Genomic DNA, 23283 nt, shown 5'->3' on the forward strand with positions numbered 1-23283 from the left:
ACAGAGCCGCGTTCTGACTTACATAGACGTTGCCCTACTGTGATGTCACACCGAGATGCTCTGCCCTCTAACCTCTCTCTCTTTCTCTCTCTCTCTTACACACGCACAATCACTATGCGCATGCGCACATAACAGAGGGAAAGGGAGGATAAAATATTATGTCTTCACAATCTATCTATCTATCTATCTATCTATCTATCTATCTATCTATCTATCTATCTATCTATCTATCTATCTATCTATCTATCTATCTATCTATTGTTGTGTATTTCGTCGTCTTGGTGAGGTGTAGTTGTCGGCTGGAAGAACTCTCCGTAAACACCGTATTTTCTTGTAAATAATGATTTTTATTCAGCACAGAAATACAGCATCTTTACAGGCCTTCCGGTCAGGCCTGGAGTCAGCACGCTCTGATTCAAAGTCTGACTCCAGATCCATGCTTACACACACATTAAATGCTTGCCCGTTTCCTGGGTCCACCTCTTAATGTAAATGAGATGCATATGAGCTTACTATGCAATAATGTCGAATGTAAAGAGAAACCTGTCTTTGTCCAGACTGATATGTTTCAGCTGTACCAGGGCTTACATTCCCAGATCATAAAACATGAGGGCGTCCCTTTCCTGTACCTTGAAGTAGATGGTGAACGGGGAGGTAGCCTCCCAAGAAGATATACATCCTGGACCACATTCCATGTTTGTTTTAAGAACATTATCTCAACACTGGCGAGAGCTCGTATCTCTCACCAGTCTTAAGACAACATTAAGTCTACCTCCTACGCTTCTGTTTTACAGAGAACCATCTGTCCAGGCGGTTCAGTAATTAACTTTGGCCTTTGTAGCAATGTCACCATTTGTAGAATTATATGAGTTAAGGCTTTTAAATATTACACATTTAAGATACTATATGTTTAAGACACTACACTATCTATCTATCTATCTATCTATCTATCTATCTATCTATCTATCTATCTATCTATCTATCTATCTATCTATCTATCTATCTATCTAAAGACTACATGTGTGCAAACATCATCACAGTATGATCCATGAAGAAGTGCAAATATATTGTGTATATAATCCACTGGTGGGCGGTCAGGGCCAGTAAAGCCTCCTCTGCTAGCCTAAACACTATCACAAGCACTTACCTTCATTTACAACTTCATTTGTAATATTTGTTTCATGAAATTGTATTAATTATTTCCCAAAAGTCTATTCTCTTCATTTCGTAGCGTTTCTCCAAACAAATTTCAGCCTCTATGTGCTGCCATGTCAATCTAATCCGCCCAGGGCCTTCAAAGTCTGTACTGCTGGCCTTTTATCTCAGTCTCTAAAAGAAATGAGGCCAAGAATAGCGTCAGCATTTTTCCGTCCTTTGATTGGTTGGTCAAAAAGAAACTGTTACAGCCAAGTTAAACTAACAAAACACGTGTGTAGCTCTGTGTTCACATGAATACATCTGAGTTAGACTTTTTTATGGCTATGGAGGAAGAAAAATGTATTTAGTTTCGGACATTCTTAAAAATACATTTAAAAGAAAAGCTAGACATCGTGAGGAGGTCGGCTAACCCCAAAGCTAGCTAGCTTGTCTTAGCCCATGAAAGGGTTTGTTGACCACTTCCAGACCAGTGAATACAAGCGGTACCACTGGATTACAGCCTCTGAGGAGCGGTGCACATTATGAGTCTGCATCTCTGGTGAGTAGGTTGTATTTTAATTACATTTTTATGTTTTCGTTATTACACAAATATTGGTTCTGAACTGCTCCAGATGATGTAGGTGCACAGTTGCAGTTGTAGTGTAGATTTTTAAAGTCTGGGTTTCTGGCTTTAGTAAAATGGTTCTCACCTTCATATGTGAAATGCCGCTGTCTCTGTAATACCACACGTTGTTATATTGCATTTTTTTTATGGTATTGATGGTTTCTATAATTGCGACGTGATAGTGGTAGTATTAAGAGGTGGATTAAGTTGGGTAAGTACCCACTGAAGGCCCAGGTACCAAATGCACGGCCCTCCACTGATATAATCAATAATGTATAAAGGGTGTATGTGGTCATCCACAATGCTGGTGGCTTTGTGAGACCAAATGAGGTTCTCCATAGCTGAACACAAAGATTGTTGAGTCAGCACCAGTCCATTATCCACTGCATTTCCTGTCTGAAAGCGTCTGGTCGTTTTTGACTCATGACGGTCATGTGACTGCTAAACTTGATGATTGGAGCTGTGCATTGCAGCACAGTCATGATTCACAGTGTGAACAGCTGGTGACTGAGGATACAGACCTGGGGGATGCAGTGCTCACTATAATAATTACTACAGTGATTTCTTAGAGTTTTGTGACTCGGTCTGATGACAAAGGAAGCTGATTTGTGTAATGCATTTGATGACCGCTGGGGGAACGGGCTGTGTGCTGTTTTTCCTCCATGATTCCAAAGTCTTCAGAGCTGCTTCAGGGTTGCTGGGTGCCAGATCATGAATGGCATAGATGACTGAGAGCTGCACTTCCCATGGCATACCTACACACAACATCCATTACAAAATTAGGGTCTGCTGAAGCACAAAACTAAAAATCAGAGAATAAAGATAAAGATTGATAAAAACATCTTTATTTGATGCTTTAGAAATACCTTTTGAGAAGTTTTGCATTCCAAACTGATTAATGCTTTTTGGCAGGTTTTCGAGTGACGTTAGCATGTTCTCCTTAAGTCCTAGTTGACCAAGTCACCCTGTTTAAGAAGGACAGAAACAACGAGTAATACATGAAGAATCCAGGAATAATCTGAGATGATGCTCTGAAACAGGATTTACAGTAAACTTACCAAGTAGCCTGTAAACTGCTGCTACACAGACGTCTCGGAACGATGTTTGCTCTGTTCTTGCTTGCATCAGCCAAGTGTTCAGGATCAGCCAAAGGTCCTTCCTAGTAAATAAATAAAGAGGAGAAATGGATATGTTGAGGGTCTTTGTGGTGGTTATGGAGCAGCCATTGTGATTTTATTATTACTTGTGATTTTATGCAACATGAATGGGAACTTATTTCAAACGACCACTAGATTATTGACCGTTAATGGAAAAAGTCAGAAATAACAACTAGGTCACAGGTTAAAGGTGCTTTTTACTTGTCACATGTACCTTACAGCATAGAGAAAATCTTTCTTCACATACCCCAGTGATGATAGAAAGCCGGGGGCAGAGCACTGGGTCAGCCATGACTAGAGCACCCCTGGAGCACAGAGAGTTAAGGGTCTTGCTCAAGGGCCTAAAAGTGGAACTTGGTGATCCTGGGGCTTGAACTCCCGACCTTCTGATCAGTAATCCAGAGCCTTCACCACTGAGCTACCACTTCCTGAAAAAAGACCCTCTCATGGTGAAATACTTACAGCTAAAATTACAGAATTATCTCTGACTGTCTGAACACTGATCCTGGAAACTTCATTTATAAATGCACAATAAACATTTCCTCACAGAAACATCACTATATCAACAATTACCCAAATTTTCCCTGAAAGATCTTATTGTATTAAATATAATATATAAAAATGCCACCTTAATATTAACTTTGCAGCTGAAATCCTCTCAGCAATGATGTTATAGAAAAATAATTATTTATTTCTGATCATTCAGATTCGAATATTAAAAAGCTGAGCATTAAATACGTTGAAGATGTTTTGCGTTCAGTACCGTATAATATTGGTAATGGTCCAAGTCCAGCCCAGTTGTGCACACAGAAGATCCAGGCTGAAGATGTAGTTCCAGGTAGCAGGGCAGAGATCATAACCATACCAGCTGTTCTTCAGGAACCTCAGACTGCTGTCTTCCAGAAAAGACTTCAGGGTGCTGATGAAGGCAGTAAAATACATGAAAAGGCATAAAGAACTTTCATGGGGCAAAATACTTGGCCATGCTCTGATCATGGCCATAATCACTTTGGGGGCTTCAAGAAAGTCTGCAAAGCAACAAAACAATAGGACGTAAATACAGTGTATAAAAATAAATACAATGGATAGATAAAGTCAACACACCCTTATAAAAGTGCAGGTTTTTTTTAATATAAGATGGAAACAACAACACAAATAATATAAATATGCAAGCCAGTGATTCAGTCAAGAATCCAAAACCATGTGGGAAAACACCATACTGACAGTGAAGCATAGTGGGTTTAACATAATGCTTTGGGGCTGCTGGTCGAAACACTAAAAGAAAGCTGAGGAATTTCAATTTCAACATGACAATACCCCAAAGCACACATTAAATTAAACAAAAACATGGCTTCAGGAAAGGAGAATTAAAGTTCTGGAATGTTCCAGCCAAAACCCAGATCTCAATTCGAGCTGTACACAGGAGAGCACCTTGCAATCTGTAGGAACTTCAAATTGGAAAAGGAAGAAGAGTGGGATAAAATTCCCAAGTGTAGATTAGGTTTTTGTTTGTTGTTAGGCACATTAAAGATTTGTTAGATCACACAATTGTCTTCTCTGCATCAGTGTCCAGATCATTTTCAGTAGATAAGTAATGAAATATCAGTATAATCTCACCTTCTTGGTGAGACCATGTGCTTTGTGAGAGTCTCCTCTCTGTTGACACACGCCAGAGATGGCAAAAGTACACACATCCATTACTTAAGTAGAAGTACAGATACTCATGTTTTAAAATACTCGGGTAAAAGTTGAAGTACTGATTATACCTTTTTACTTAAGTGAAAGTAAAGATGTCTTGGCTCTGACATGTACTTAAGTAAAAAGTAGTGATTACTTCTACCTGTTTTAGCTGTTAACTGGACCTCACATCATATTAATATTAGATAGATAGATAGATAGATAGATAGATAGATAGATAGATAGATAGATAGATAGATAGATAGATAGATAGATAGATAGATAGATAGATAGATAGATAGATTGATTGATTGATTGATTGATTGATTGATTGAACTTTATTGTACAGGTACGCAGCAACAAAATGCAGTTTGGCATCTGCCAGAAGTGCAAAAAGTAGCAATTGTGCAAATAGTGCGGATAAATATGTATTATATTTACAGCATGTGATAGATATGTAAGCATATGTACAGTGATTAAATATAAAAGCTATATCAGTGCAGAGACGTGTGGACATCATTAAGAGCCTTTGCTATGTTTCCACACGGACAGTTAATGAGGTGATACCGAAGAAAGTGCACCTCTTCAAGTCAAGTCAAGAAGCTTTTTTATATATATATATATATATATATATATATATATATATATATATATATATATATATATATATAATCATAGACATTTTACAGATTTGAATGATGTATTGTTTTTATCTGTACGATCAATAAAGACAGTAATTTAAGTTAGTTTCGACATAATGAGGGGAAAAACCCACAAAACGCCACCCAGAGGGTTAATTGTGTAAAACATGGCGGATTTGTCTAGAGCCAAGGCCAGGGAGCAGACAGACAGGCTAAACCGACCGTCTGCTAGCTGCACAGAGTCGTTACTCAGGATCCACCAACTTGAGACTGTGTCTGTCCCCCGAGCGAAACCAACATATAGGAATTCTCAGAAAGTCTGTTTTAGTAACCTGATTAACATAAAATTAAATAGGACTGAACGCACAGCCAGCACCTCTGATCTAAAGATAGGATTGCTGAATATTAGATCTCTCACGTCTAAAGCGCTTAATGTAAACGAAATTATTACCGACCAGGAGTTTAAAATAATGTGTTTGACAGAAACATGGATTAAACCAAATGAATATTTAGCATTAAATGAAGCGAGTCCTCCTGGGTATAGTTACATACACCAACCCCGTCTAAATGGCAGAGGAGGCGGAGTCGCAGCTATTTATAATAATAATCTAAGCGTCACACAAAAGACTAAACACAAATGTAAAACATTTGAAGTTCTTTACACCAGCATAAAATATTCAGTGTCTGAAAGCAGGTCCAGTCAGACAATTCCACTCATTATTATTTATAGACCCCCAGGGCCCTACTCTGATTTTCTCATAGAATTTGCAGATTTCATCACAAATTTAGTTACTTCTCTAGACAAAGCATTAATTGTTGGTGATTTTAACATTCATTTTGATCATCAGGAAGACTCCTTAAGAGCAGCAGTTGTGTCCATTCTAGATTCAGTTGGAATTAATCAGAATGTTATAGGACCCACTCATAGTGGTGGACACACTCTCGATTTGTTGTTAACATTTGGATTAAAAATAAAAAACGTAGTCATAATTCCACAGTCTGAAGCTATTTCAGACCATTATCTCATCTCTTTTAAAATTTGCCTCAGTCATTGCATTACTACTTCACCACGTTATCGTGTTAAGCGTACTTTCACGTCAGCTACAACAGCGCGTTTTATTAACAATCTTCCAGAAATTACGATATTAGATAGATCTCCGTCTGACCCTGCAGAGCTCGACTGGGCCACTAAACACCTAGAATCAACATTACGTTATACCCTAGATGATGTAGCTCCCCTTAAGACCAAAATGATCAGGGAGAAAAAATTAGCACAGTGGTATAATGATCATACACGCACCTTAAAACAGACCACTCGAAAATTAGAACGTAAATGGCGTCAAACAAAATTAACAGTATTTCAAATAGCATGGAAGGGGAGCCTCCTAATTTATAGAAAATCTCTTAGTGCTGCTAGATCAGCATATTTCTCCACCCTCATAGAAAATAACAAGCATAATCCTAGATTTTTATTCAGCAAGGTAGCAAAATTAACAGGGAATAAAAGCACTGCACTCACATGCACACCATCATTAGGTACTAATGATTTCATGAACTTTTTTAATAATAAAATTGAAAACATCAGGCAAAAAATCCAGACGGTTAATATAAAGCCAAATTATTTTACAAGTAACCCTGTAGACAGCAGTGTAATTATAACAGACAATCAATTACAAAGTTTTACTCCTATTCACGAGAATGACTTAATTTCATTAATTTCCTCATCAAAATCATCAACCTGCATTCTCGATCCCTTGCCTACAAGTTTCTTTAAACAGATCATTCCAGAGGTAATTGAACCTGTTTTAAAAATAATAAACTCTTCCATTAGCACTAGTTTTGTACCAAAATCCTTCAAACTGGCAGTTATCCACCCCCTAATTAAGAAACCTGACCTTGACCCATGTCAGCTGTCCAACTACAGACCAATATCAAATCTCCCCTTCATAGCCAAAATTTTGGAAAAGGTTGTAGCACAGCAGTTATGCTCACACCTACTTATGAATAATATTTTTGAAATGTATCAGTCAGGATTTCGGCCTCATCATAGCACAGAGACGGCGCTAGTTAAGGTGGTAAATGACCTGTTATTGGCCTCTGATCAGGGTTTTGTCTCCTTACTTGTTTTGCTCGACCTTAGTGCAGCTTTTGACACCATTGATCACACTATACTACTTGCTAGACTTGAGAACGTTGTTGGAATAAAGGGAACGGCTCTCTCTTGGCTCAGGTCTTATTTGACTGATCGCTATCAGTTTGTTGATGTTAATGGTGAGTTCTCCACACTCTCTGAGGTAAAGTTTGGTGTTCCTCAAGGATCTGTCTTAGGCCCTCTGCTTTTCTCTTTATATATGCTGCCTCTTGGAGAAATTATTCATAAACATGGTATTAGATTCCATTGCTATGCTGATGATACACAGCTATATATTTCAGCAAAGCCAGATGAGAGAGATCAGCTTAACAATGTTAAAAAATGTGTAAAGGACATTAGACAGTGGCTGCTCGATAACTTTCTTCTGCTAAACTCAGATAAGACGGAAGTACTTTTACTAGGACCACATGCAGCTAGAAGCAAACTTTCCGATTACCTAACATCTCTGGATGGTGTTTCTGTTTCAGCGTGTACGGCTGTCAAAGACCTTGGTGTGATTATTGACTCGAGTCTTTCCTTTGAGGCTCACGTGAATAATATTACCAGGATCGCCTTCTTTCACCTTAGAAATATTGCTAAAATTAGAAATATGATGTCGTTACAGGATGCAGAAAAACTAGTTCATGCTTTTGTTACTTCTAGATTAGACTACTGTAACGCTTTACTGTCTGGGTGTGCGAGTAGGTGCATAAATAAGCTTCAGTTAGTTCAGAATGCAGCAGCAAGAGTCCTCACTAGATCTAGGAAATATGACCACATCACCCCTGTATTAATCAGTCTACACTGGCTCCCAATCAAATCTCGCATTGATTATAAAATTTTACTACTGACATATAAAGCACTTAATGGTTTTGCACCACCGTATCTGAGTGAACTTCTGTACCAGTATGATCCTCCACGCCTACTTAGATCAAAAGGTGCAGGCTATCTGTTGGTTCCTCCAATAATGAAGATTACAGCAGGGGGCAGATCTTTCTCTTATAAAGCCCCGCAGTTATGGAACAGCCTTCCTATCAGTGTTCGGGACTCAGACACAGTCTCAGTGTTCAAGTCGAGGTTGAAAACATATTTATTCAGTCAAGCCTTTAATCAGTAGATTTTTTCTCAGGTAAAGGCTCAGATCTGGAGGGAACATTGATATAGAGTGTTTGGTGAACTGGGATATTTGTACGCTGTCGTCCCCTCACATTCACGTGTTCACTCAGGTTTGTTGATGGTGGTGTGGTGGGCCGTCTCTTATCCCAGAGATCCCTCATGTCTGTGTTGCCTTCTGGTTCTCCCTTTTAGTTATGCTGCTATAGCGAGTCTTGCCGGAGTCCAAACTGCACAGTGACTTTAACTCTCATGCAACAATAGGTACACTTAATAATCCATATCCTTCTCTTCCTGTCACCCTCTTCTCTCTCTCTCTCTCTCTCTCTCTCTCTCTCTCTCTCTCTCTCTCGGTCGAGTTAAACATGCTCCTGAGGCTCCAGTGACCACTGTTCCTGCCCCTCTCCCCCCCGTGGATCTTCCCACTTCATCCAGGCCTGCCTGGATTGGATGTCAACAGTCTCCTACACTGATGTCAACAGTCTCCTACACTGACTCAGAAATACACTTCGCTTTTGATCATCATCACTGCACCCCGCAACATTGTATACCCGCCACAAATGGACATTCGGTGTAACCCAGATGAGGATGGGTTCCCTCTTGAGTCTGGTTCCTCTCAAGGTTTCTTCCTTATGCCATCTCGGGGAGTTTTTCCTTGCCACAGTCGCCAGTCGCCACCGGCTTGCTCATCAGGGACAAACTTACTCATAAAGAACATATTCATTTTTAATCACCGCATTATCTGTGTAAAGCTGCTTTGAGACAATGTTCATTGTTAAAAGCGCTATACAAATAAAAATAAATTGAATTGAATTGAATTTGGTGTTTGATATGAGACTTGGCGCAAAAGTTTACTGATTAAAATTATTTTTCGGTGAAGTTTATTTATTTATTTTATGTCTAAGTAGAGAAGGGACGTCATGAATAAGTGTATGTTTTGCTGGAGGTTTTAATTTCGCGTCTTTTATATTTATTTATTTATATTTTTAATAAAAATGGTAGAAACAGAAATGCGCGCTGAATTGATAGCGTTAATACAGTTTAGTGCCGTTTAAAATAATTTGAATTTTGACAGCCAAATATATATATATATATATATATATATATATATATATATATATATATATATATATATATATATATATGTATATATATATATATATATGTATATATATATATATATGTATATATATATATATATATATATATATATATATATATATATATATATATATATATATATATATATATATTAATACAAAATGAATTAAAAATTTTGTTAGCTAATGAATGTATCCAGGCTGAAGATCCACATACAGAACACAAGCAGAGAAAATATGATGATGATCATGAATGTGTCTGATCTCAGTCATGTTTACATCACTGACTCCCTGTCTCATCCACGTTAACCCCAAACTTTTCACTGCCTTCTACCCTGCTCATTCTTAGCTTCGTAAATTAGTGGTGAGTGAGAGTCAGGACTTTATACACCAGCGGATTGAAAAAGACGCGCAGTAACAGGAAATCGGTTGTTCGGCTGAAATCGGCGCGCAGTGAAAAGAAAAATTTATATTTCACCAAATCAATGGATTAAAACTAAAGTAACGAGTCGGTTTTGAAAATGTAAGAAGTAAAAAGTACAGATATTTGTGTAAAAATGTAATGGGTAAAAGTAAAAAGTTGTCTGAAAAATAAATAGTGGAGTAAAGTACTGATACCAGAAAAATCTACTTAAGTACAGTAACGAAGTATTTGTACTCCGTTACTTCCCACCTCTGAGTACTACAGAGGGCAACACACAAGAACCATGCCATCCCCGTCCAAATACAGGTTCTCACCACTCTGGGGTTAATGACAACAGGTTGTTTTTAGTGGGAAATGGCAGACATGGAAAGACTTTATATAAATGTTATATATAATTAACTTTTTCACATAGACCTTCTTTGAATATAATATAATTCTAATAAATCTCATGCTATAGGTCTGGTATCTGCCCCTGAGTGTCATAATGCCTGTCATTTTGGATGTTATTATTAAGGTGGGTAGTCGATACATCAGGTTTCCCTTCACTGTGCAAGAACAGGCTGAAATTAAAATGCAGTTTGCAGCAATGTTCAGTTTTTAAAATGTAATCAACACAATTGACTGCACTCATATTTCTGTAAAGACTCTATATGAAAAAGAATTTGTTTATGTTAATAAACAGCATATGCTTTCTGTTAAAGGCACGCTGACCTTCTTCAGCCCATGATTTCTTTATCCTGACACATAGCAGTGTAGGGAACAGATCACAGGCAGCTGCAGGACGTGATGACTGGCTTCTTGTTGACTTTACCAACATGTAGAAATTGTAAACATTGTCCTGATGTAGTCTATAATATGACAGGTGACAGAGGCTTCACCCCTCAGATGCTCCTCACCTCCTTTAATGCAGATGTGGAGCTCTGGATGTCTCAGGTGGAAGATTTCTATACCACCCGGAAAAAGTGTGTAAGATTATCAGGGTGTGTGGTGTTTTGCACAATGTGGCACTGAGGACCAGTTTCCCTCTCCCTCCTGACCTTCCTCCCCCTCAGCATTATGACCCCGAGCCACAGCCCCCTGCCCCACAAGATGCAAGAATCCATGAGGAGGTCATACGGCATTTGAAAGGAAGACAAAAATCATGGTTTAACTTCATCTTTTAATAATTGTGCAATTTTACTTTTGTCACATTTTCCCAAAAGTTTATCAATTATTTAGTTTTAAAGCATCCTCCAGTTAAGAAACACTGATTTAATATCAGGATTTAAATGATGTTGAACACTTCAATAAACAAGTGATTTAATATTTTAGATTTTTATTGATTTTATTAATTATTATTGGACATGGAGAGGTTTAGCTTTTAGTTCCTGTCCTTGATGTCCAGACTAACTTCCCTTTTTTTTCTTTTTTTTACTGGAATGGGTGATAGTCGTCTGATCCAGTGCGGCAGGGGAGCAGATATAGAACTGTGAGACTTCAGTGCAGACCACACCGCATGATGAAACCTCAAAACACCACCGTGACGACTCAATGAGAATACCTTAGAGTCTTTCCTGATTTTGTGAAATCTGCGACAAAGGATAGGACGACCATTCCAATCACGATGTTTCGCTGGTTCAGTTGTCCATAGAACATAGCCACAGAAGGTGATGGTGTAGTACGTTACAAAGGTGCTTTGCATGACGAATTCCGTGAAGAGAAATCTGTGAGTTCTTGGAGCAACCAGCGAGCGTGCAGGAGCTCGCTGGTGCAGGAGTAGGGTAATAGCCCTACGCACATGAAAGATACGGGTGATCAGCTGAAGTCCTGCAGGAAGATCATAGACAGAGTTCTGGATGGAATCTAGCCACATTCCCTCTGGGAAGAACATGTCAGCGTGGTGCAGAATGTCGATCACCGGTCTGAACGGGTCCTCATCAGTTTCCCAAACGAATTTGTCCTTTTCTGGAGGAAACCTGAACCATTTACAGGATGAATGATGGCACCGTTTACCTAAAGGACAGGTGGGCTGCTCCAGGCACCACAGGCAGTGCTTTAGAAGAAGAACGCAAACACAAGCATGGCAGGGACCTCTAAAGGTGTCAAAGTGGAAGCGATACCCCTCAGCACATGCTTCAGTGTACGCACACGTGCCTTGATGCAGACGCATACCTTGCAGAAGCCTTCTTTGTTCACCAGCTGCCATGTTCCTGCACACAGCATAAAATACACACAACAACAACATGATTTATATACGATATTACCAAAGAATCAGAATTAAAGTGTAGAAAGAGTTTAGTGCTTTTAGTTATAAGGAAACGTTTGTTACAGTAATTTTTTCTCATTGACTAGGGCCATAATCCCTCCATCCAAATCCACATAGATGTTTTGATCCATATCTGTGGAGATGTTTTCTGTAGAAGACTCTTCACCTGTAATTTTATACACTGGGAGTTGTACGTATTGTCTAAACAATGGCAAGGAATTCCACAACAGATAAAACATGCCACGGCTGCAAGGATTAATAAAATTGTAGTCCCAGTCTGACCCTATTCTACTCTATTTATTAGTATATTATGTTAATTATACTTGGAGTAAACAGGTTACATGAGTTTGATTAAAATATGGGCTAAATAGGTTAAATTAAGCTACTTCATTGTATCTAATAGATTTTATACTAATTATTAGGTCAATTTGATGGATTAATATAAAAAGCTGAACTATAAAAGCTAAGCTTAGCTAGCCGGCTAGTTACCCATGCTAATATCGCTAAATAATTACTTTTTACTTTTCGAGTCTTCTACTAAATTGTCAGGAATCCCCCCTGCCACGCCCCCTTTGGTGCGCCTCTTTCGCACCGTGGATCTAACGTTCCTGTTTCCCGGATTCCCTCATTCGGATTATTTCTCAGACTCTGGACTATTGTGGGCCACCGGAATAATCCTTTCACAGCAAGTATTTTTGTTGGCTTCGCCCTTTTGTTTAAATAAAACTTTATTTGCTGTTACTTTGGCTTCCGACTCCGTTTCCCGCATGACATAAATAATGTACAATATTCTGCCATAATTATTTAGACGACTTACCAGGTACCTGTATGAAGAAATGTTTAATAGAAGTTGTAAATGTTCTTAGATGCTGCTAATCGATGCTGCTTCTTGCTGCTGTTTGTTTGTTTGGCGGTTGTCAAGGAGATACTAGAATTTTTATGAAGATTCTGTACGCATCACTCTGGTAGGAGCTTAAACCAAAAATTCAGCCTTAAAGAAAATATAACTTTTATCCTGCTCCTTTTGCCACATCTCATCTCTGAGACTTTTCAGATGTTGCTACACTGAAAACTAAATACAGATCTCAGCTCAATATTGAACATGACTTGAGAGTGACAGTATCAAGTCTACAACCCCGTTTTGAAAAGATTTATGAAATGATTTTGCTCTATTTTGCACAGACTGCAAAGTGACAGAAAGTCCAAGAGATAACACAACTACACCTTTATTTTCTCTATTTTTGTTTTTGATGCTACTTGATGTTCATTTAGAATTGGATAGTTCAATAAATTATTCATTTTTCAATATGAAGAATTTCATTATCCTTTTTTGAGGTGACGGAGGACAGGTGGGTTTAAAAATCCACCCCTCTGAAGTGGTAAATGGCAGAAAAAGATTGAGAATCACTGCATTAAAACACAAACAGAAGTCACATTAGTACAGAATGGAGCATAAAGCACGTCCTGATAGTGCCGCTAGAGGGCAGTGTGAGACTGAGAGTTGAGGATGTGAGCTGTGTGAAGCTGGAGATCAATAGTCTGTTAAGGGGTGGGAAGAGGGGAAAAGAAGGGGAAGAAGGGAATAGAGGAAAAAGAGAAAGAAAATGGATAGACGATGGACATTTGTTATGGTTTTTGGCAGATCGATGTATATAAATCCCCCAATGGTGCACAAAACTACTGATGATGTGAATGAAAATACATCACTTGTCACTTATGTTAATATCTGTATGATTTGACTAATTTTTCCCAATAAAAGGGCATAAAATGGATGTATATTTATTTTCTTAATGTACTTATTTAACCTTAACATTTTTAACACAAGTTTATTATATAGGACTTTTGTATTTGTTTATTTATATTTTACACAATAATAATAATAAATCATTATTATTATTATTATTATTATTATTATTATTAAGATGATAATGGGTTCAGCAGGTTCACAGAATAATTCACGAGTCACTGTTTTATGAACGATAAAAATTTTTATTTTTAATTACTGAAAATGCTACAAAAATGTCAAATAATAAATTATAATAGATGCAAACACACAAAATACAAATATTACAAAACTATGTATATATTAATAAAGGTTATTTAACAATAGATATAATCAAGTACAATGATAAAAGTCCCTAATTGGGTTTAAAACAACAACCTAATCATAAATAACTATAGATTATAATAGTAGTAAATCCACAAAAATAAACAGTAAAATGAGTCGCTCAAAACACCAGCAAGAAATGATTAAAGGAGCAGAACTGGAAGAAACAGCAGGACCGGATGCAGATGAAGGACCGGATGCAGATGAAGGACTGGCTGAAGGAGATGGACTTTGACTAGCAGGCTGTAAAGACACATATTGTATATTATGAACTTAAACATAATAATGATGATAATGACATATAAAGGGCTGTATAATGATGGGGGTGGAGGTAGGGGGCGCTACAGCAGTAGGAGTGGAGTAAAGCAGGTGGAACACTTGCAGCAGGTGGAACACTTACGCCCTGGTAAAAGAACAATAAAGAGTGTGGAACACAGGTTTTATTTACCTTTTAGTCCTGGTATTTTTTACAGATCTAAATAAGTCAAGTCAAGTCAAGTTTATTTGTATAGCGCTTTTCACAACAGACATTGTCTCAAAGCAGCTTTACAGAAAACAACAGTGAAGGTGAATGGTGTGCGTTTGTCCCTGATGAGCAAGCCAGTGGCAAGGAAAAACTCCCTTAGATGATATGAGGAAGAAACCTTGAGAGGAACCAGACTCAAAGGGGAACCCATCCTCATATGGGTGACATCAAGAGTTTGGTCATAAATCTTTCAACAATACAGAACAATTTGTGATCATCATAGATCCAGCATCAGCTTCTCCATGCCAGGGCCTTTAAACACTCGGCATCTACTTCTCCATGATCATCCATAGGTCCATAATCTTCACGAGGTGGGACGTGACTGGAGCTGGCCAAACCTCAGGAAGCCTCGGGATGGGGAGAGAAAGAGAAGCAGTGGAGAGGAATTAGTGTAGCTGCTGTTCATGATATTAACAGCACAAGTTGATAATGTGCATGTGATCATATATTCTGGAGCACAAGGTTGTGATGTGATGTGTGTGATGTGTGTTATGTGTAGGCTTTGCTAAAAAGATATGTTTTTAATCTACACTTAAACTGGGAGAGTGTATCTGAACCCCGAACACTGTCAGGAAGACTATTCCAGAGTTTAGGAGCTAAATGTGAAAATGCTCTACCGCCTTTAGTGGACTTTGCTATTTTAGGAACTACTAGAAGCCCAGAGTTTTGAGATCTCAGGGAGCGTGACGGATTGTAGCGTGTTAAAAGACTGGATAGATACATGGGAGCCAAACCATTTAGTGCTTTATAAGTGAGTAGCAGTAGTTTGTAGTCTATTCGAAACTTAATAGGAAGCCAATGTAGGGACGATAAGATTGGGGTTTATATGATCGTATTTTCTTGACCTAGTAAGAACTCTTGCTGCGGCATTCTGAACTAACTGAAGCTTGTTTATTAATGATGCAGGACATCCACCTAGTAATGCATTACAGTAGTCTATTCTAGAGGTCATAAACGCATGGACGAGCTTCTCTGCATCAGATATAGATAACATATTTCTTAGCTTAGAAATATTTCTAAGGTGAAAAAAGGCTGTTTTTGTAACTTGATTGATGTGATTTTTAAAAGATAAGTTGCTGTCTAAAATAACTCCCAGGTCTTTTACCGTTGAACTAGTAGTTACAGAACAACCGTCTAAATGCAGGCTGAGATGCTGGAGCTTCTGTGTACTATTTTTTGGGCCGATGAGCAAAATCTCCGTTTTATCAGAATTTATTAGCAGAAAGTTATGGGTCATCCAATCTCTTATTTCTTCAACACACTCAGTTATGCGAGCTAATTGAGCTGTATCGCCTGGTTTGGATGAAATATATAGCTGGGTATCATCAGCATAGCAATGGAAGCTAATTCCATGCCTTCTAATAATATTTCCTAATGGAAGCATGTATATTGTAAAAAGCAGGGGTCCTAGAACTGACCCTTGTGGCACGCCATAATTTACTAGCATTATCCTGGATAGCTCTCCATTTAAATCTACGAAATGGTAACGATTGGACAGGTAGGATTTAAACCAGCTTAATGCCTGTCCCTGAATACTGATGTAATTCTGTAAGCGATCGAGGAGAAGATCATGATCTATAGTGTCGAACGCAGCACTAAGATCTAGTAAAACTAATAGGGAGATGTAGCCTTGGTCTGAAGCTAAAAACAGGTCATTAGTGATTTTAACTAGAGCAGTTTCTGTGCTATGATGGGGCCTAAAACCTGACTGAAACTCTTCAAAGATATTGTTCTCCTGCAAGTGGTTACATAACTGGGCAGCGACAGTCTTTTCTAAAATCTTAGACATAAATGGGAGATTTGAAATTGGTCTGTAATTCGATAGCGTGTTTGGATCCAGATTAGGTTTTTTAATGAGGGGCTTAATAACTGATAACTTGAGGGATTTAGGGACATGACCTAACGATAGTGAGGAGTTAATAATATTGAGAAGAGGCTCACCAGCTGTATATAACACTTCCTTCAGTAGTTTAGTGGGAATTGGATCTAACTGACATGTTGTTGATTAAGCTTTCAAAATAGCATCATACAGCTCTTCCTGTCCTATACATGTAAAACAGTGTAGTTGTGGGGTTGTAAGTACGATTGTGTCGGGAGATGCTGTCAGAGGTTGAACTGCCACAATTGTTTTTCTAATGTTATCTATTTTTTCAGTGAAGAAATTCATAAAGTCTTCACTACTAAACTGTGATGGAACACATTTTTCAGATCCCTGATTTGTTGTTAATTTAGCGACTGTACTGAAAAGGAACCTGGAATTGTTTTTGTTATTTTCTATGAGTTTGCTCAGGTGTTCAGCTCTAGCAGCTTTTAGCGCCTGTCTGTAGCTAAGCATACTGTCTTTATACGCAATTCTAAATACCTCCAATTTAGTTTTCCTCCATTTTCTCTCCAGATTACGTGTTGTTCTCTTTAGGGCATGCGTATGACTATTATACCAAGGTGCAGGTGCTTGTTCTCGAACCTTTTTAACCGGATGGGGGCAACAGTGTCTAAAGTGCTAGTGAGGATAAGGTCTATGTTGTTCGCCATCTCATCAAGATGATCAGCAGTTATGGGTTTAATGTGAAACTGAGATAAATCAGGCAGGTTATTTATGAATCTGTCCTTCGTGGTTGGAATAATAGTCCTACCAAGTCGATACCGTGGTGAAACACGGTTAATCTGCTCTACCGGTAGTGTGTACAGTAGGAGATAATGGTCTGTGATGTCATCACTCTGGGGTAAAATATCTATATCAGTGACGTCTGCTCCGTAGGATATTATTAAGTCTAGTGTGTGGTTAAAACGGTGGGTTGGTCTGGTGACGTTTTGTTTAATTCCAAAAGAGTTTAGTAAATCGACAAATGATAATCCTAGGGCATCGTTTGCATCATCTACATGAATATTAAAATCTCCTACAAGCAGCACTTTATCAAAACTGATCAAGAGGTCTGAGAGAAAACAAGCAAACTCATGAAGAAAATCAGCGTAGGGCCCTGTGGGTCTGTACACGGTGACCAGAGCGAGTTTTCTATGCATCTCTGAAAGTGCAATTTTAAGAACGAGCACTTCAAATGATTTGAAGCTGAATCCTAATCTCTGACTAACATTAAGAGAAGCACTATAAATGGTTCCTAATAAGAAGAATACATTGAAAATCTAACATTCACACATTAATATGTTTAATCCACAATCATCTCTGTACACTAGTGAGAGTCTGAGGGCAGAAGTGATATGAAGATCTATAAATATAACACACTTTAACACACTTGAGCAAAAACCAAAGTCTTTTACAATGATCTCAGTGCTTCCACTATTTGATCACTGGATGAGAAATGGGAATAGATAAAGCAGATATTGTTCTATATGATTAGGGATGTAAACTGTAGCAGCGGTGCGCGAGTGGAGGCGGAGCCGGACGGCACGAGCGGTAAGAAACACCTGCAGCTGATGAGACTAATCAGTGCTCTGTTTCAGTCTGGTGACACCATAAAAAAAAGAGGGACACCAAGCAGAGAGACGAGCGGAAGGTCGCTGAAGGGGAAATAAGTGCAGACGGGCGCCGGTGGAAGACGCGTCGGCCGGAAAGTGAACTCGTGTGGACGCAAAGAAAAGTTGTGCCGGTGCGTGAGGAAACTCTGGCGGGCGCTAAAGAGAAAAGCGTGAGGGAGGGACCACCGGCGAACGTCAAGAAGGAAAGGCGTCCCGAACCGCGAGTGTGTGGGTGAACCCTGGTGTGAGCACTGGAAAGGAAAACGCCAGGGTGAAAACGAAAGAAAATAAAGAAGCTCTGCTTGGTGAACTTTTGGCTGTCTTTCTTTCTTCCAGTGCAGTTTGTTACATAAACATCACTTTATTGAGATTTTGTAAATAAAAATAAATATTGCAACAATTATTTCTGCATCCCACAGCAGAGGACATTTAAAGCACATGAGTGTGGTCACAAATATAGTTGTGCAGGTTCACAGTGACGTGACATGAAAGAGATGATCACCTGAAAGTCTGAAATAAACACTTTAGGAGGGTGGAATCCACAAAGACGTTTCTGTGGTCCACCGGAACGTTTCGACTGGCCGTGGACCTGCACTGGACATTTCTCACTCTGTACAAATAAAGACCTTTAGGTTATGGTACCTGTGTTTAATCATGTTCTCATACACATTTTTGTCTGCACAAACCTTATAAAACAGATCGAACCATTTCTTCTGACGAGGAGCAGGTGTGTTTCCAGCTTTGCTTTGGCAGTGCTGCCAAACTGCCACAGACGAGACGTCCACTCATCGTCCTCTACCGCCGCAGACGAGACGTCCACTCATCGTCCTCTACCGCCGCAGACGAGACGTCCACTCATCGTCCTCTACCGCCGCAGACGAGACGTCCACTCATCGTCCTCTACCGAGGCAGACGAGATGTCCAATCATCGTCCTCTACCGAGGCAGACGAGACGTCCAATCATCGTCCTCTACCGCCGCAGACGAGACGTCCACTCATCGTCCTCTACCGCCGCAGACGAGACGTCCACTCATCGTCCTCTACCGCCGCAGACGAGACGTCCACTCATCGTCCTCTACCGAGGCAGACGAGACGTCCACTCATCGTCCTCTACCAAGGCAGACGAGACGTCCACTCATCGTCCTCTACCGCCACAGACGAGACGCCCACTCATCATCCTCTAAAGCCTTGTGTGAAACAAACACAAACAAACAAACAAACAAACAAACACAGTAACGTGATGCATGTACAACAGTTTCTTTAAAGATCTATGAATCTGCTGCTGTTGTTGTTAATATTGTACATCATAATAGATAACAGCATGAAAGTGATGCAACATACTGCACTGATGAGCTCACAAAAAACACATTCATGTAAATGTAATGCACGTATGAGAATTTAGTTTTTAACTATCAACAATGTAGAACAGAACACCGGGTTAGCTTCTAGCTCCTCAGGCATGGAGTTTCTGGAGCAGCTTCAACAGATTGGAGTTGCTGTTTATCGCAGTAGATACGAGCTTTAAACCAGAAAGACACAGTTTACATTTGACTGAAAAGTTTTTGTCTTTATACTCAACTAAAGTGAAATAATGAGCGTATTTCCACTTTGAGAAACTCGTCTTGCTCTCGCCTCGACTCGCCATTACTGCCGCACAGACCTGAATAAACAGAGACACGCCCACAGTGCGTCTTCTTCGTGTTTACAGTGGTTCATCCTCCAATCCTACAATGCGTCATTGCTGTAAACAGGTTAGACTGTAGTCTACACTTCAGCCCAAATTCATTCATTTAAAAAAGTAACAGGTAACGCACCATGCGGTAACGGTAACGGAGTTATTTTATTTAAAAAGTAACGTGTTACAGTATTAGTTACTGTCAAAAGTAACTGCGTTACAATAACGCGTTACTGCCCAACACTGGTTATGACTGTAATAATCGCTCTTCTCTCAGGAACAACAGAAAAGTGGTGAAGATACTTGATCTGTGTTTTGAGAGAGAGAGAGAGGTGTGTGTGAGGAGAAGCTTGAACTTCCCTGAAACTCCACGAGGAACAGGAGAAATCTGTAGAACAACTGTGTTGCTCAGCTTGAGGCCAGTTTGGAATTTGAGAGATATAAATGGGAGGAGAAAAGCAAGAAGGACCAACTAGACATGAATAAGAGGAACAACTTACCGCTTCTGACCATCAGAGAGCTCCAGGATTCTCTTAATCACTGTGAGAAGAAGAAGGATAGAGCAGAGCATAAGAGAGATCATTTGATGAGATACCAGAAGCTACTGGAGGATATTCAAGAGCTCCAAGAGACCGTGAATCACTGCCACCGCCTTCTTCAGATGATCAAAAAGACTCCAATGAACTCAAACATACAACTGAGCATATCATTTGAACTCACACCTAGAGGTCGACTGATACAGGATGATCAATATATGTTGCTGATTTCTTTTGTTCGATATGTTTGGCCAATTATCATCCCCCCTTTATCTCATAAAATCTAACAGTTAATTCATAAGAAACGATACAGAAAATTGCTCAAATGATTAATTAATTGGTATCGGAAGATTGTGCTGCAAATTATGTCAAAAAAACATTTACCATAAAAAAAATGTCAATGTCCAGCTGGTTCAGCATCTTCAGCATGAATTCCACTGATGCTTCCAGGTGAGCTCTTTTGGGTAATTTTCTTAAAATATAAAAGAAACTGACTGTAGACTCAAAGTGTTTGAAGATGCGGAACACAGACACAAACAAGTAAATTTTTTTTTTACTGTTTATTCTTTATTTTTTACTGATTATCCTTCTGTATCCTTTCCATGTATCTATCCAGTCTTTTAACATGCTACAATCCTTCATGTTCCCTGAGATCTCAAAACTCTTAAAAACATATCTTTTTAGCAAAGCCTACACATAACATACGTCTCACATCATAACCTTGTGCTCCAGAACATCTGATCACATGCACATTATCAACTTGTGCTGTTAATATCATGAACAGCAGCTACGCTAATTTCTCTCCACTGCTTCTCTTTCTCTCCCCATCCCGAGGCATCGTGAGGTTTGGCCAGCTCCAGTCACGTCCCACCTCATGAAGATTATGGACCTTTGAAGAAGTAGATGCCGAACTCGCAAACATCCCGAACCATCTAGAGACGTACCAGTGCCAATTGGATCCCACTACATGTGTGGAGTTTTGACATTGGACCTCCTGGAGTGTTTAAAGGCTCTGGAGAAGCTGATGCTGGATCTGTGATGATCACAAAAGTTGAGCTATTTTATGAGTTGCTTAGTAGCTCCTAGTTTTATAACCATAAAGACTGTAGACTTATAATCTTATACTCCAGTGCTTATGATAGTTCTCACTCTCTAGTGTTCTGTATTGTTGAAAGATTTATGATCAAACTCTTCACCTTAACTGTTGATTTCTGTAAAGCTGCTTTGAGACTGTCTGTTGTGAAAAGCACTATAGAAATAAACTTGACTCGACTTGACTGTAAAACCCCCCCCCAATGTATCATCTATACTGTAGAATTGTTCATGTCATGTGATTTGGTCACATTGAATCTATTTAAATGTCTGCAACCAAAATCATCCCACAGATAAAGTGCACATTAACATCGTGTTCTATCTGAACGTTTCTTTTTCTTTTCCAAAGGAACTCTGGTATTGAAAACCAGCTTCTGGCACTTAAAGGTGTGTATAGTTTGAATGTTTCTGCTTTCAGTGTTTAAGACAGTACAAGCACAATATTACTGCATGATACAGTTCTATCACATCAGAGGTGGCAAAAAAGTACACACATCCTTTACTTAAGTAGAAGTACAGATACTCATGTTTTAAAATACTCAGGTAAAAGTTGAAGTACTGATTATACTTTTTTACTCAAGTGAAAGTAAAGAAGTCTTGGCTCTGACATGTACTACAGTAAAACGTAGTTATTACTTCTACCTGTTTTAGTGTCACACTGGTAACTGGACCTCACCTCATATTAATATTACAGTGGAACCCGGTTATGACGAGGGCCTAGGGGCCGCCATAAAGCGTCGAGATAACCGATGACCGAGACAAACGAAAACCAATATGGTGGCAATATATTAACCTGCTTAAAACTTCTTTATGTACATGATGTGTGTAATAAATGAGAATGTACATGCATGTGTTTTTGGAGGTTTTTTTATATGTACATACATGTTTGCTAACAACAAAAGGCATATGTGCACCAACTAACAGCAAAGATTTACCAGTATACAATACAAACCACCGTCGATTCTCCAAACAAACCTTTATTATATTCTCCAACATTGCAAACACAAAGATCGCTCACAAAATCACAAAAAACGTGCAGGGTGTAGTTCATTTTTACAAAAAGCTAACCAGTGTCAAATTTTAATTCTCGAGTCATTTCACTCTGACACACGGCTCTGAAAAGTGTCCTACACCTGTAGCATCTGTAAGGCTTGATTTTTCCGCCACTTCCACGAGTTCTTCTGCGGCTGCACAGTGCCGTCTCACTACCGTATTTTCGCGTATATGAGACGCACCCTGGGTGAGGGGTATGTAAAACTTTCTATAAGATGCGTCTTATATACGTGAAAATACGGTAGTGAGACGGTGACGTGGCAAAAGCTAGCGATCGGTCATGCGGATCGAGATAACCAACGTTAAATGGCAAATTTGCCCCCCCTTGTGTTTGAGATATTAGGGTTCGGCGACATAATAGAATCGACATAACCGATTAAAAAATGCTAAGACAAAGCGAGAATTTGGCGGTTCCACTTCAAAAACGTCGACTTAATAGGGTTGGCGAGTTAACCGAGGTCGAGATAAGTGGATTCCACTGTATATATGTGTGTGTATAAACTGGAAAAAAGAGATTGTGAAATTAGACTTGCTATAAACAGGGTGAGCTAACTTCATTATAATCCATGT

At 39.0% G+C, this 23283-nt stretch overlaps 1 protein-coding gene and 2 long non-coding RNA genes across 6 annotated transcripts in view; 1 reads left to right on the forward strand and 2 right to left on the reverse strand.

The window, feature by feature from the left end:
- LOC310723807 (uncharacterized protein) overlaps nucleotides 1–23283 on the reverse strand; it is a 544801-nt gene that overhangs the window by 211860 nt on the left and 309658 nt on the right. The window lies entirely within an intron of this gene.
- The window catches only part of LOC310725743, a 62553-nt gene continuing 40784 nt past the window's right edge, over nucleotides 1515–23283 (forward strand). Inside the window, exon 1 of the long non-coding RNA XR_014533488.1 lies at nucleotides 1515–1696. This is a non-coding gene — a long non-coding RNA (uncharacterized lncRNA). The remainder of the gene's footprint in view (nucleotides 1697–23283) is intronic.
- On the reverse strand, nucleotides 2854–3835 carry LOC310733045. The gene is made up of 3 exons (XR_014535615.1): nucleotides 3683–3835; nucleotides 3167–3347; nucleotides 2854–2921 (listed from the first exon to the last, which is right to left on the reverse strand). It is a non-coding gene; the product is annotated as an uncharacterized lncRNA (long non-coding RNA).

This window comes from Silurus aristotelis, assembly GCF_946808225.1.
Source record: "Silurus aristotelis genome assembly, chromosome: 1".
Classification (NCBI taxonomy): Eukaryota; Metazoa; Chordata; class Actinopteri; order Siluriformes; family Siluridae; genus Silurus; species Silurus aristotelis.